The following is a 7092-nucleotide window of genomic DNA, read 5'->3' as shown; positions in this document are numbered from 1 at the left end:
TCGATTCTCCTGCTCCTTGGATGCTGCCTGACCTGCTGCGCTTTTCCAGCAACACATTTTCAGCTCTGATCTCCAGCATCTGCAGCCCTCACTTTCTCCTTACAACAATCATAACCATCTTCCAGGTATGACTCTAAACAGCAGAGAGTTTCCCCCCAGTACCCATTAATTCCAATTCTGCTAGTACTCCTCAATGACACACTCAGTCGAATGTGGCCTTAATGTCGAGGGATTTCACTCTTATCTAACCCCTGGAATTCAGCTCTTTTGCTTATTTGAACCAAGGCTGTAATGAGGTCAGGAGCTGAGAGGCCCTGGCAGAACTTAAGCTGAGCGTCACTGAGCAGGTTATTGCTGAGCAGGTACTGCTTGATATCACTGCTGATGACACCTTCCATCACTTTACTGATGGGGCAATAAATGGCTGGGCTGGATTATCCTGCTCTTAGTGGACAGGACATGAAGAAAATAATAGCACTAACTGGTGATAACTCCTCAGGATTTCAAGCCAGGGTTTGAAGGAAAGGATAACAACATTTCAGATTCCATAAATATAATTTTCCAAAGTTCTCTTGACTTAGGATGCATCGCTTTAAATCATTTCACAAAGGAGAAAGTTGGATACCAAAAATTCTGAACCAATTAACTTAGCATCTATTGTCAGGAAATTGCTTAAGCTTGTAATTAAGGATGGGGTAACTAAAAATCTTGAAAATGGTCAGATGATCAGAGGAAGTCATAGAGCGGGTCATACATAACCAACCTGGTTGAACCTTTTGAAGATGTAACTCAAATAGTGAAAAGAGAAATGTCTATGGATGTTATGTATATGGGCATTCAGAAGGCATTTTATAAAATCCCAATTAAGAAACTGAAGCTAAAGTTGTGAATCTTTGACACTGTCTTCCAGAGAAGGTTGTGGAAGCAGTCTCTTTTGTAAGGCAGAAGTAGATAGATTCTTGATGAAGTCAGAAGTCACATGATGCCACGTTATAGTCCAACAGGTTTATTTGAAATCATAGGCTTTTGCAGCGCTGCTGCTTCATCAGGGCTGATGAAGGAGCAGCGCTCCAAAAACTTGTGATTTCAAATAAACCTGTTGGACTATAACCTAGTGTCACGTGACTGCTGACTTTGTCCACCCCAGTCCAACATCAGAACCTCCACATCTTAATGAAAAAGGACATGAAACCTTATTGGGAGTAAATGGAAATGTAGATTTGAGGGTACAATGAGATCAGCCATAATCTTATTAAAGGGCAGCTCAGGCTCAATGATCAATCTTGCTTCTTGTTTGTATTTTTGTATGGTATAGAAGACATGAGCTATCTGAGCAGCCAGAGGTCATGTTTCATTCCAATGTGAACACCAGGGGTGGAAGGAAGAATGGGATTCTGCAGTGCATCTCGGAGTCCAGAATGTGATCTATAAACAGGATCTCAGTAGTGGGCATCTACGAGTGAGGATTGGAAAAGGAGGATCTTGAATGAATGCAGGAGGGAGGGCTTTAGATTCCTGGGACATTGAGCCCAGTTCTATGGAGGGTGAAACCTCTATAGGCCCTCACCATTGCTTCACCTCCATCAGGAGAATGACCAATATTCTTGCAGGAAGAATCATTCAAGTGATAGAAAGTTTTTAGAAATGATATTTAGAGATAAATTCATGGTCACTTTGATAAGTGTGGATTAATTAAGGAAAGCCATCATCAGTTTGTTAAAGACAAATCATATATAATTATCTTAATTAAGTTTTTTTTTTGCAGAGGTAACAGAGAGGGTTGAAGAGGATAATAATGTTGATAATGTGAAAACGTGCTTGATAATTGCATATTTCCAGGCTAGTCAGCAACGCTAAAGCCCCTGGAATAACAATGCGGCATAGAGACAAAGACAGTTCAGTGACAGGAAATTCGGAAATAATGACCAGCTGTTTTTTTTTGACTGGAGGCTGATATACGGTGGAAATCAGCATTAGGACCATCTTTTTTCATTATCACTGTTAATGATGTAGATTTGAGGATACAGAGCACAATTTCAAAATTTGCAGACAACACAAAATTAGACATACGATGAGCTGTGAGGAGACTATGAACACAGGGGAATATAAGATAGGAGCAGGAGTAAGCCAATCGATTCCTCCAGTGTGCTTCGCCGTTCAACCAAACCATTTAAAAAATTCTTTAATGGGATGAGGGTATCACTGAGCAGACCTGAAGTCTGTTGGCCATTCCAGGTCAGGATGGTGAGCAGCTTGGAGGGGAACTTACAGTTGGTGGTGTTCATATTCCTTCTGCCGTCCTGGTCTTTCTTGATGGTGGAAGGTCACTGGTTTAGAAGGTGCTGTTGAAGAGGTTTTAGCTAGTTGCTGCAGTGCCTTTCTAGATGACATATACTATTACCACTGAGCGTCAATGATGAACAGAGTAAATGTTGAAGGCAGTGGCCATGATGCCATTCGAGTTCATTTCTCCTGGATGGTATCAAGCTTCATGAGTGTTGTTGGAGCTGCACCCATCTAGGCAAGTGGGGAGTATTCCATCATACTCCTGACTTGTGCCTTGTAGATGATGGACAGGCTTTGGGGAATCAAAGGTGAGTTACTTGCTAGAGGATTCCTAATCTCTGACCTTCTCTTGTAGTCTCTGTATTTATATGGTCAGTCCAGTTGAGTTTCTGGTCAATGTTAATCTCCAGGTTGTTGATTGTAGTAGGACCATATCAGCTTCCTTGTGAGTGAACAAAATCTAGCTTTATTGGTGGTAACTATTTGCCCAAGACAGAGGAAATTCCTCGAGATTTATGTCAGTTTCTGGCCACAAGGGAGGAAGGAGTATGATTCCAGGAAGCAAATCTGACCCTAAATCCTCATTTCTCACCAGGAAATGTTGTGTCTTCGCAAGACCTGAACTCGGTCCAATTCTGACAAAGTGACCCTGGACTCAAAATGTTAACTCTGCTTTTCTCTGTACAGATGCTGACAAACCTGCTGACTTTCTCTAGCAATTTCTGTTTTAGTTACAGATTTCCAGTATCTGCAGTTCCTGTTTTTATTTCAATTCTGAGTAATCCGTTGATCCTTTCAAAGCCTCATATTATCACATCCTTTGGAACAGAATCTAGCATTTTACCTAGTGCTGATATTTAAACTGACTTCTCTGTCATTCCATTTTCCTTTTTAAAATAGCGGGTTCATTTGCCAACCTCTAATCTGCTTGGACTGTTGCAGAATGTACAGAATTTTGAAAGATGACAACAGACACACTGACTATTTTATGGCCACTTCCTTTAGTGCCCTATCGATGTACCTTGGGGATTTATCAGTTTTCAGGCCCATTAATTTCTCCAGCATTATATTCTTTACCAGTACTAATTTTCTTCAATTCTTTTGTCCCAATGGACTCTTACTTCCTGAATATTTCCAGAAAATAATTTGCATCTCCTTCAATGAAGATAGAACTAAAGTAATTGTATAGTTGTTTTGCCATTTCCTTGTTCTCCATTCTCAATTCTTCTGGTTTAGACTATAAATGAAAAGCATGTGCATTCACTAATTTTTTGCTTTTTACATTCTTATAAATGTTCTTATAGCTTCCTTCCATGCCCTTGCAAGTTTGTTCTTATAGTCCATTTTTCCCCTCTTAATCAATCTCTTAGTCCACCTTTGCTGAATTCTAAACTGCTACCAATCCTGAGCTTGCTACTTTTTTTATAGCAACTTTATATGACTTGTCCTTGGATCTAATATTATCCTTATAATCCCCTTTTGTTAGGCACAGAAGGGCCAATTTTCCTGTTGTTGTAGAGCTCTGGGATGTAGAGGCATCTGAGTGTCCTAGTGCATGAATCATCAAAGGTTAGTCTACAGGTAAGTAATCAGAAAAGCTAACAGAATTTTATGGTTTGTTGAATTGGAGGGAATTGAATGCAAGATAGGGAGGTCATGCTTCAGTTATACAGGACATTGGTGAGATAGTTTCTACAGTATTGTGTACAATGCTGATCACTATACCTCTGGCAGGATGTTAATGAGTTGGAAGCAGTTCAGAGAAGGTTTACTAGACAAATACCTGGCATGAGTGCATTATATTGTGAGGAAAAGTTATGCAAGCCATGCCTGTATCCTCTGGAGTTTAAAAAAGTCAGATATGACTGATTTGAAACATACAAGATCCTCAGGGGACTTGACTGAGTGGATGTTGAAAGGATATTTCCTCTTATTTAAAACTAAAGGGTCACCTATTTAAGGAAACTCTCGGTGAGTTGAGAATTTTTGGAATCCCTTCCTCAAAGACAGTAGATGCAGAATGTTTAAATATTTTTAAGTCAGGTGTAGATATCTTCTTGATTATCAAGGAGTGTAAAGATTATTGGGGATATACAAAATTGTAGAGCTGAGGTTAAAATCAGATCATGACCTTTTTATTACACGGCAGAGCAGGCTGGAAAGGCCATGTGGGTCAGGCAGCATCCGAGGAGCAGGAAAATCGAATGATTCCTGATGAAGGGCTCCTGCCCAAAACATCGATTTTCCTGCTTCTCAGATGCTGCCTGACCTGCTGTGCTTTTCCAGCGCCACTCTAATCTTGACTCTAATCGCCAGCATCTGCAGTCCTCACTTTCACCTGGGAAGGACATGTGGCCTACTCCCATTCCTTGCAAGAACCAGAAAGGACTATAATAATTTTGTTTTCCTTAAATATTAACCACTTCCTAACCACCATTACACCTGTCAACTAAGTTATCCAACTGAGGTTATCTCATGTCTCAGAACTGAGTAGTTTATTTTGTTTAGATTTAGAACTCTAGCTTCGGATTGGACGACTGTACTTTCCATACCAATGAAGAGTTCTATGGTCACTCTTCCCTAAAGGACATTGCACAACAAGATTATTCATTAACCCCTTCTCAGTGCAGAAAATCTAAGATAGCCTGTTCCCCTGTTGGTCCCTTACCATACGATTTTTGAATAAATTCATGGGACAAGGGTATTACTGGCTGGGCCAGCATTAATTGCCCATCTCTAATTGCCCAGTGGGCAGTTAGGAGTCAACCACATTGCTGTGGATATGAAGTGACGTGTAGGCTAGATCCAGGTGCAATTAGCAGATTTCTTTCCCTGAAGGACATGAGTGAACCAGATGGGTTTTTACAACAATCAACAATGATTTTATGGTCATCAGTAGATTCCTGATTCTTTAAAAATTAAACTCAAATTCCACCGTCTGTTGTGGCAGGATTGAAACCCCAGTTCTCAGAATATTAGCTGAGTTTCTGGATTAATAGTCCAGTGATAATATCACTAGGCCATCACCTCTCCCTTAAGGTCTAAAGGAAAATCTTGTATACTGTTCCATGAATCATCTGCCACTATATTATTGTGTATGTGGTTTGCCCAACATATATGTCCACTTATGTCAACTATGATTACTGTAGCATCACATTTCATGCTTCTCTAATTTCCTGTTTAATACTGTCCCCTACCTCACTACTTACCACGACCTGTTTGGAGGCCTATATGCAACATCCAATAAAGCTTTCCACCCTTAGTTGCTTCTTGGCTCCGTTTAGACTGATTCTACATGTAGGCTCTCTGAGCCAATATCCTTTCTCACTTTTGGACTGATTTCATCCTTTACTGACAATGCCAGTCCACCTCCCTTTCCTTGCTGCCTGTCCTTCCTAAGTATTGTATAGCTTTGGATATTGGGTTTCTAGGTCTGGTCACCTTGCAGCCATGCCTCTATAATCACAATCATATCGTACCCATTTACAACTATTTGCACAGTTAATTATCTGCCTTATGTGAATGCTGTGTGCATACAGATACAAAACCTTTAGATTTTGACTTTTTAACCGTCTTCTGCCAATCCTAATACTGTGGCCTTATACGCTGTCAGCTATGTTTCCTGTCCCTTCCACTTTTGCTTTCTACTTCTCGCGCTTTCATCTCTAGTTTTGCTTTCCTTTGTTGTGTCTCCCATCTTAGGTTCCCCTTCCTGTGCTACTCAAGTTTAAACGCACCCCCACAGTACAAGCAGGTGACCCCGTGAAGGTACTGGTCCCAAATCCATCCAGCTTGAACAGGTTCCAAAGTCCCCAGAATCAGGCCCAAAATTATGGGAATCAAATTCCTCCTTTATGCACCATTCCTCTAGCCATACATTCAACTGCCCTATTGTGCCGTTCCCAATCTTAAAAGTAATCTGGACCTCTCCTTTCTGTAAGTAAGGAGGCTAAGTGATTCTTTAGCATGTTCACTATTTCCTCATTTCTGTCAATATCATTGTTATTAGTTTTTAATATTGCTGTTATCACTTTTTTAGAGAGTCATAGAGTCACAAATCATGGAAACAGGCCCTTCGGTCCTATTTGTCCATGTCAGTCAGGTTTTCTAAACTAAACTCGTCCCATTGCCTGCATTCGGTTCATATCCCTTTAAGCCTTTTCTATCCATGTACCTGCCCAAATGTTTTTTAAATGTTGTAATTGTACCCACCTCTGCCACTTCGTTTGGCAGCTCATTCCATACACACACCACCCTTTGTGTGAAAATGTTGTTCCTCGGGTCCCTTTTAAATCTTTCCCCTCCCACCTTAAACCTATGCCCTCTAGTTTTGGCCTATCCTACACTTGGGAAAAGACCTTAGCTACATTCCTAATGAATTTATAGACCTCTGTAAGGTCACTCCTTAGCCTCCGACGCTCCAGGGAAAAAAGTCCTAGCCTATCTAGTCTTTCTTTATAACTACATAGAACATAGAACATAGAATGTTACAGCGCAGTATAGGCCCTTTGGCCCACACTGTTGCGCCGACCTGTGAAATTAATCTAATGCCCATCTAACCTTCACTGTTCCATTATTATCCATATGTATGTTCAATGCCTATTTAAATGCCCTTAACTATTGAGGGCAGACCGTTCCATGTCCCTACTACTCTCTGAGTGAAGAAACTACCCCGATATCTGTCCTAAATCTAACCCCTCAAATTAAAGCTATGTCCCCTTGTGTTAGCCTTCACCATCCGAGGAAAAAGGATCTCACTGTCCACCCTATCTAACCCTTTGTTTATCTTATACATCTCGATTAAGG

Source organism: Chiloscyllium plagiosum, chromosome 22 (genome assembly GCF_004010195.1).
Source record: "Chiloscyllium plagiosum isolate BGI_BamShark_2017 chromosome 22, ASM401019v2, whole genome shotgun sequence".
NCBI lineage: Eukaryota > Metazoa > Chordata > Chondrichthyes > Orectolobiformes > Hemiscylliidae > Chiloscyllium > Chiloscyllium plagiosum.
The sequence above is the reverse complement of the archived record's forward strand: the minus strand, read 5'-3'. Positions refer to the sequence as shown.